Source organism: Rhyacophila brunnea, unplaced genomic scaffold, assembly GCF_057557595.1.
Source record: "Rhyacophila brunnea isolate RB1 unplaced genomic scaffold, BYU_Rbru_1.0 scaffold_20, whole genome shotgun sequence".
Lineage (NCBI taxonomy): Eukaryota > Metazoa > Arthropoda > Insecta > Trichoptera > Rhyacophilidae > Rhyacophila > Rhyacophila brunnea.
The window spans coordinates 18,999,048-19,009,115 of record NW_028232860.1 but is presented as its reverse complement, the minus strand read 5'-3'; positions in this window follow the sequence as shown (position 1 = coordinate 19,009,115).

The following is a 10,068-nucleotide window of genomic DNA, read 5'->3' as shown; positions in this document are numbered from 1 at the left end:
GCGATATGACAAAATTGTGCACACCTAAAGTCTACCTCCACACTGTCATATTATTACCTATATGTTATTTATAAATATTTTTATCATTAACATTTAGTTTATTAAATTTTCTCTTATGTAGGTAGTAAAAATATTTTAATAAGTGATTCATACTTAAATTAATGTACACTACCCATTATATATTTATTTAAAAAATATCGATTTTTATAAGAAATAAAAATGTGTAGTATATTTTGAAATCCTTTTTATTTTTAATTTCGTTATAGTCACAATGTGGAAGATCGATTTGGTACAAATAAAAAGGATTTACAGTTATATGTTTACATTTCAAAAAAGTACTTAGTGAGTATATGTTTTTTTTTAAATAAATAAAATAATTTCAAGATAAAAAGAGCTTTTTATATACTTACGTTTTTAAATTTTTTGTTGAATTATTATGCTCAATATGCTCAAACTTGTACTTGATATGAAGTACTTAAATAAAAAAAACAAACAATCAAACAAACAAATATAGAATACTGAAATGTCATTTTGACATTTCATTTTGATTTCCATAGTAACGCACGTATATATTAATAATTTAGTTGCTAGGACCACCCCCTTAGCAACCAATAATAGTCTTTTACTTTTACGAATTTTTCTGAAATAACTTTCCACACAAAACAGAATTAACTGAAAATGAATTCAATTCTGCTTGAATATGGCTAAAAGTATTAAAAGAATGCATTGGCATCGTGTTCTGATATATTCTAAAAGTTTCAAATGTCTAGCTAGTCGGGAAGTTAGTAAAAAATCGATTGCAAGATTTGTACTGGACAAACAACCACCGGACAAACAAGAATACGAGCTAATAAAAACGATGTAAAATACATAAAACTATGAAGTATTCAAAAGTATTTTTAGTAGTACCTACATACAAAAGAAAAATCTTTTTAAATAATAAAAGAATATTATGTACCTAATAATAAAATAACTTTTTTTATGACAAGTTATTTTTTTAATTTAAAAATAACTTATCTTTTAATGTTTTTAGATACCTACGTATTGATTAATTAAAACAGTTAAAAATGTAAAATACATATTTAAAAAATTGTATTTCTGTTAGGTGTCTCTGATAGGGCGGAGCATTCACCTTAAGAGCATATCTCAGTCAAACGGCAAATAATTTTCAACTATAGGTGCGACGAAATTTTGGACTCGCTGGCAATCGGAGAGCGAAAGTCGAGCTGTGAACACGTCAGTTTGTTTCGTGATGGCGACGGGGGTATAAATTCTTAAATCGTGTAGAGATGACTAAAAAACGTTACCCATTTACTTGAAAAAGAAAATATTATTATTGTTACTAATAGAACAATAAACAGAACATTAAATGGACGCATGTTGAATTTTTATAACAAATTATGTTTTGTTCTGCACCCGTCGTTTGCACAATCTCCCGCGTCGCGTAGTCACGATCGTTTTAGACCGTGCCCCAGCTGAAGTATAGCCTTAATGTTGGTTAATCAAGTTTCTGTTCTGAATAAACTCAAGGTGTTAAATAGGCGTGACATATTTTACAATATTATGGTAGAAAATCTATAAGCAATAATTCAGCGAAAATTATACTTTGGAGATACGGGTAGGTATGTATATAATTAATTAAGATGTTTTAATATTTTACTCTTATTTGGACATAAAATTGTTGATGTTTATCAAAGTCTGAAAAAAAAACTAATTTGATAAGTCGCAACTATTTTGTTATTTCTTATCAAACATTTCTTTTTATTCGGTTTCGTCTCATTAAATAAACGAAGCGAGGAAATCAATTCTGTCTGCAACAATGTGCATCAATTTGTTAAAGTACTAGTAGCTTCTTACTATCGGCGCATGTAATGATTATTGCATTTATTCGATTTTACTCATTTCACGATACAGAGTTGAATGAGAACATTAAAATGCCAAAATACTATTTTTTTTAATATCGACGTGACCTAGATTAGCGCATCTATTCTATACACAAAACTGCTTTCGGCCGCTACAACAGCTATCTAGAGTAGGAAAGCATCGAAGTATTAGCACTTATTGTAACAATTGCAATAAGTTAGTTGTAATTGTTTCAATAAGTGCTATGTTTTAACAGCACCTCTCTTGGCTATGCTAAATTTCAGAGCGAGATAGTTAGTTTTGACCTTTTAGACGGCCAACTTAGTGTAATTGTTACAATGAATACTAATACTCATATACTTTCCTACTCTAGATCGTGTCCGGAAACTTGCACGTATGCAGTTCGCCGTATCACACTTCACCGTGAAATGTTTTACCGGAAATATATGGCCGTATTTTAAACCTCTTTGCCGTTCTTGTCGGTTTACGCTTTACAGGAAGGCAGCAGCAAACAAATTTTGAAAATAGGCGAAATACTGGATTATTTGTTAGGTTTACATTCTTGAATTCATACATTTTGCCACAATCAGCTATGAAAATTGAACCTAATGTTCATATTGAATCTAATAAAATTGGAGACCGTATAGTAGATATTATACGGTCATCTGTTTCCAATAGAAAGCTCACGGCGAATTGTGCCACGATGAAATGTTTTACGTACAATTTACATGTGACCATTCTAGATAGCTGCCGTAGCGGGCCGAAAGCAGTCTTGTGTATAGAATAGATGCGCAGAGCTTCCTAACCAATATTCCGTTGGACTCCTGTGTGGCATGAGTGATTGTGAAGTGTACTAAGAAAATTATATGCAGTACAATTTAAGCGCCTGGTAAATGTTACGTTATTCGTTGCATTTGTAATTTGAATTGCAAGACTCTGCAGGTAATGGTGGTATACGATGAGCAAATAATATTATGAAAACCCGATAATATTTTTTGGAACAGGAAATCCATCGGTGTAGTATCAGTGTAGATGCAGTATCATAATGATGCGTGACAAATTCGTTCGGGTAAATTCTCGAAGGTCATTTTTTCTGACTTGTTGTTATATACAATTTTTTGAAAGTTTCCGTAGTGGTACATAAGTTTTAAAAACCCACAAAATAACATACATTATTTTCAATTCAATTCATATATGTTGAGGTATACTTACCCACATGCGACAGTGGCGAAAAGTGCACGTTGAACGAAGCTAAGTGACGAAAAAAATCAAAAAAATACATTAATAAATTTTGTGAAACGGTACATAAACCGGTGCACATACATAGTGATGGCTAATCAAATTATTTAAGCAAACACATTTTTGTGTGGATATTTCTGAATTTTTCATATTTCAACGTGGTGCGGCGTTTGTTGTTTTCATATATTTCATAGATTTCCTAGCTAGACAAAAATTTCATACATTCGACTTGTTACAATTGACACATTGTCGCATTTTTATTTCAATACATACGGATGGAAATTAAATTATAATGTATACATGGGTATACGTATGGACGTTTAACGATTTTTCGTAATTAAATCACTATTGTAAAATCAAGTTAAATGTTCGATAGCGTTAAAAAATCGTTTTAAAGTCAGCTGCTTTATCTATTCATTTCTGATAAAGTCATACCACTCTATAATACACACAGAAGTCAGTAAAATTTTATTTTTGAAGAATAAAAAAACCTTAAAAGTCGGTAGGCACAAAATTGCTTAATTCATCTCTGGTATTTAATTGTTATAATAATTTAAGTTTGTTGATCCATGCTTCCACGGTGCATGTCATTATAATGTGGCGATAAAATAAATAAATCGAAGAGAGACATTTACAATAATATCTCCAATATAAATTAATATGCTTACATTGCTATTTTTATTATTAATAATATAAATAAAACTCTTGATACTTGTGGAGGAATTTATTGATCATCTACAAATTAAGATATTGTTGTTTTACTTTAATAAAACGCATTGTTTTAGTACTTATTCCACTTTCATGTTTCTTCCACTTCCACCTCAGAGGGACATTTTCAAAATGTCCTCTGAGGCGGACGAACCCGGTCCTAATCTATTGATTAAAATTGGAATAAGTACTACAAAAAAAATGCGTTTTATTAAATTAAAACAACAATACAATGCAGTTCCACCATAAATTGACAGTTAACAAAATAAAAGAAATTACAAATTAAGAATATGGAACTAGGTATATAAAATAAAGCTTTGTTTTAAATTTTAATACATCATACCGTTACAATTTGCATTCTCCTACTGAAGTGTAAGCATTTATTTGAATTTTATAAGAAATTCGTGGCTTAACTTTTAATCACAGCTATTTCCCAGTGGTGATTTTTTGTGACACAAATAAAGCAATCGATCCGTCATAAATTTTAGATGGGTCCTCCAAATAAAAATATAAAACCAGTCACACTATTATTAAATTATACCAACATCTCAAAAAGATGCATATTTCTCACAAATTGATTTTTTTTAATAAATAGGTAAGTAGTTGATTTTATTTTTTTAATAATATCAATAGATCTATGAGAATGTCGACGAATTGAAGGGTGTCCTGGCGGTGGGTAAGACGGAAGAGGTAGGCAAAATTGTAAAGTTATTTAACAGAATAGGAGTGAGGACCTGATCGACGGATCCCCTTCTAGAAGAGAAGAGGCGATATGACAGCGAGTCGCAGTCAAAGCCTCGGTAAAATCACAAAAAAAAAAAAAAAAATATCAATAGCAACAGGCCAAACACTCTACTATTATATTAAGCCTCAATTACATTGAGATTCTTTACGAGCTGTGTGTTGGCGAATTTATAATCTGCCTGTAAAGTCGCCCAGTGTAATCATCGAACATGTTAGCTTGTTCGATGATTACACTGGGCGACTTTACAGGTAGATTATAAATTCGCCAACAAACAGCTCGTAAAGAAGCTCAATGTAATTGAGGCTTAAAGCCTCAATTACATTGAGCTTCTTAATATTCTTCCGAATATTATATTATTACTACCTTCATTTTTGATTGTGAATTCCGAGGTTATGAAATTTTTCGCCGTCTCTGGCGGTTTATCCTTCATATCACACTTCTATCACACAACTACATACGTTCTATTAGTTTTTTTTTTAATTTATGAAAGCTATTAATCTAAATAGGTACGTACTACATTATTTATAAGCATATGCATTGTAAGTAAGTATAATATACTATATGTATTATATTGTATTGTATTATATTATATGTATATATATTACAGGTATTGTGATTTATAAAAAAGAAATACGTTTACCCGAATAGATAGAATTAAATGCGATTAAACCACGTGTGTGCCTATATTTTTTACAGTGTATAATGTACCTAAGCCTAAGGATAATAAATCGTTCAAATGAATGCATTTATTTGGAAAATTAAAATTTGACTCATATGTTTTTATCGTAGAGCGTCTCTACGTCACTAAACACGCCAATAATTGCTGGGATATCAAAAATCCTCCGTTTCTAATATTGCAATAGTGTATCGGTCATATACCTATAATTTGAAACATCTCAGAAACTTACCTATTAGAAAAAAATATGGTTAGAGGAAGGACAGATTTTCTTTCAGTGACCATGACGAAATCACTTTGGAACGGTGTTAATGTCATTGGAAAGTAAATACACCAACACTTAAATGAGTCACCTGCACTACCGTAAGAATCTGACACCAGTCTACCTTGTAGGTATCTAGTAAAAAAAAACTACACGCTAATATTAATGATTTGAAATCGATTAAGATTTCAGTATACTTTAATAATTGTGTGACTTGTTTGAACTGTTTCGAGCCCCCCTTTTAAAGCTTCTGACTAATCGATTGCGTCGAGTAGTTTCTGCCAATTTTTTCCAGTGTTTTAATGTCACCGGCATTGCAGGGGCTGGTGGTGCGACACAAACGAATCTTGACAGCAGCTTTCGCATAAATCTCTACAATAAGTAATTTTATGACGCACTTCCACGGGTGCACGGGGTCATGCAGCTGACGGATGATGAGGCACCAAAGCGCGGAGAGCAGGGGGGCATTAGGCTATCTGTCAGAGGCGACCCCGTGGCCCAGCGCGCAATTAATAATTGGCGGGCTCCGTTCAGCTTTCTTCACACGAGGCACGCCGATTGATAGCGGTCCGCGCTCGGAAACAGCGATAAACAAATTATTTCGTAATCACTAATCAGCATTAGAAATTATCATAGTATGCAAACACGAGAGCAAGTAGTAGATCACTTCATTAATGAACCATTGTTGTGTTTTTCATATCGACCAACGTACCCATTACGTCTCAGATGGATATTGTAATTTTTACTTTAGATTCATTGAAGTTAATTGCTCCACCAAACCACATCCACCACGCACCACACCCACTCTTATTTGAGCATATTAAGGGACCCTACTCTTGATGTTAAGCATAATATTTTATCACTTTTACTACACTTTAGACGGCTAACTTATTGTATAATACCTCAATACATAAATATGATAAACTACCCTCATAGCCGCCGATAGCAGCCTTGTGTATAAAATAGATGCGCAGGACTGGTATGGTTTAGTTAATGTTTTTACGTTTTTAAATTATTGTTTATACGTGTTCTACAACAAATAAATTTAATTTGTAAATTTGTTAGTATAAATTAATAACAACGCGATCCCAATGCTATACGACCGCCTATTTTCGGTATAACAGCTCACGGTGAACTGTGATAAGGCGAACTTCATACGTACAATTATTGACATGTAACCGAAGAAATGTGCAAGAAAGTTGAAGGTGAATCTGTTATATATCTGTTATTTATGTCGGTTGAAAGGGAAGAGCTTGTCAAGCCGATCAGACCCGACCCTCAATTTAACCGTGTCCGGAAACTTGTACATACGCAGTTCGCCGTATCACACTTCACCGTGAAATGTTGTATCGGAAATATATGGCCGTATATTAAAGATCGTCCGACATCTTTGAGTCGTATAGTACTGACATAATATTCATGTCTAAATAAAACACGGGTCTTATCGGTTTACACCAGCAGCAAACAAATTTTTAAAATAGCCGATATACTGGATTATTTGTTAGGTTAGGTTAGGTTTTCATTCTTGAATTCATGAATTTTGCCAAAATCAGCTATGAAAATTGAATTAATGTTCATATTGAATTTAATAAAATTGGAGACCGTATGCGTATAGTATACGGTCATCTCTTTCCGATAGAAAACTCACGGCGAATTGTGCTATGGTGAAATGTTTTACTTACAATTTACATGTAATCCAATTGAATCGGCCATTCGATTTGGTATTACAAGGAAAAATTTCTCAGCTTTCATAAAGTTTGCGGCATTTTACGGGGAGCGAGGTTTTTTCTCATCGAGAATTGACCGTAATTTACTACATAGGTATATCAAAGCAGGAATCATGTGCACTCAAATGCACGCCAATCAAGGTTTCGGAAAGTTACTCCTGAGATACTCTTGGCACAACTTTGAAGGGCAACTGCTGTACGCCGGAAACGTGGAGGGTGGTGGATGGAAAAACAAGGTGTACCTAGAAGTATATCGTATACCCAGGGGCGGCTCTACCTTAAGGGTTCGTAGGGACCAACCCCACATTATTATCATGTCAAAAATACACGTCCAATATTTTTAACATTGTCATAGTATACCTACTTAATGACATGATTAAATGAACTATTTAATATATTTTATCCATCTAAACCCATCGCAATTTTATAGAGATATTTATTATTATCATAAAAATAAATAAAGCAATAATTGTCAATTTTGTAATAACATAATGATGATTACGCTGTATTAAAATAGTTAATTAAAATTAATGGCGTCTATTTTTCGCTGACTAGGGTCAATCAGTTCCATCCCGTCGCCGCAGTACAAATCTCATGCTACAAATAATGTGAATACATTAGCGTTAGTATCCGCATACTGGGGAGCTAATTAAATAACCCCGAGGCGAGTAAAAACACTCACTGTATGTAGTTGTTCAAAACTGATAATGGTGAGTCTATAAGAATTATTACTATTAATTAAGTTAATATTTAAGGCACGCTTTTTAGATGTGATTAAGTAGGTAATGACTCAGATTCATATTATTTATTCTGAAAAATTACTCATTTCCTCATTAATAAAATCATAATAATATAAGTAGCGTGGGCTTGGTACATAATGTATATTATGATAAAGTAGGTAGGTATGTATATTTAATAATTAATGGCTAAACCCCACCACATAGAAAGTCGTCGAGCCGCCACTGCGTATACCCCTTCAAACATGTACTAAAATGTTAATATTTTTTATTATTTTATTATTATGAAAATGTTGAAAGCAGCTATGTAAAATATTATAATAGCATGTTTAGTCAATTCGGTTATGCCTGTATTATTTCAATCCCCAGATTCTATATTTGATTATAACATTTGCTTTAATTAATCAAAACGTTTCCCAAAGTTATTGACAGTCAGCATCCGAATAACATTACCATAGTATGGTGCTATGGCGACCCAGAGTCCGAGATGTTAAAAGTGGCCAGTCCTTCCGCAAATATTTACCGGAGCCGCCTCGCCTCGGGCCCCCGTTGTAGGGCCGAGCACCCGAGCGGGAGCCCGCCAAACACCTGCTAATGGATTTGGCTTTATCGAATTACAAATGAGTGTTTGAGGAGCACTTCTCTTTACTTATTTCATCTTGTTTGTTGTCTTCTTGCAGTCGGATGCGCCGCTTGCTTCGCGGTGCAGCGGATAGGTATAATTTTATTCAGTGGCGTAACCAGCTGCATGGGCACATTTGCTTTTTCCCAGAATATATCCATAAAGATACATATATAGATTTTTAATTATTTACATATATACCTACACCGTACCAGACAATTGAACGACAATAAAATCCTAAGATCCACACACACATGCTCTGTGATTTATTTGTTGATTAAGTGTCATAAGCACATATTATAAAATGATGTATTATTCTGTAGATGAACAATTATTGCGTAAAAGAATACGTATTTCATGTTTTAAATATCGAAAATAATATTTTTGTACTTATGTTTACCAATTCTAACTTGGTACTCTCTAATAATATCGTTACCGTCACAAAAAAGACTAACACGATGGAAATGCAAAAGTCAGTTAGTTGCCAGTGACCAAGACTTTAAAAGGAGTTTTGGTTAATAACATAACAACTGACATGTCATATTAGCCTCGGGAATGTCCCTGAATATTATTACTAATTTAATATTGAATGTGCATTTTTTTTACGTGACAAATTTTAAAGCATTTAAATATTGAAAATAATATATTCTTTAACACGTGTTTAAGACTTTTATACCCATACTAGCTGACCCAGCAAACGTTGTTCTGCCATATAAATTATTTCTAGTCAGGGCTCGAAATGAACCGGAACGCACCGGAGCGCCGTTCCTATTCGTGAAATCGGTAAAATTTTCGCTCCGTCTCGTGGAATAGATAATTTGACCGTCTGAGCTGGATAGGCCATATAATAGAAAATCTAACACTTATTTTTATGAAAAAAACACATAAACTTTGATAACTTTACTATGTAAAAATCTTCAGAAAACTGTCGAGCGCTCCGGTTCGTAAATTTTTCCATTTCGAGCGCTGTTTCTAGTAAATATTTTGGTTGTTAAATAAAAAATAAAAAATGTATCGTAAGTGTGTGGGGATGGGATCTATGACAGAAAGAGGAATAGAGCGCTGTAGACGATGACCGCCGATAAAAACAAAAAAACATCAACCATTCATTTTCTCAATTCAAAATGAGTAATGATGTTCATAATGAATGAATTACCCGTGACAGGATCTCGTTGTTTAATGTTTATACAATATCCGTCGTGTCCCTTCCAGAAAATTAGCGGATATTGGAGAGCGTCGTATGAACGGTGTGTGTCAGCGATGAACTCCAGATTATTGTTTCTTCTTCGAATCACGATTTCTCGCGTCGATGTGCGGTCGCCAACCATGATTCCAGCAATGTCGTCAACAACAGTCGCATTGAATCGACGTACGTGCTCTCCAGCTGGTGTTTTATCAGGATTGATGACAATAGCGTGATTGTTACTTTGCAATTCGTGCATGTGTGCTTTGAAGAATTTCAATAATTCATTGTGCTCATTCAACAGGG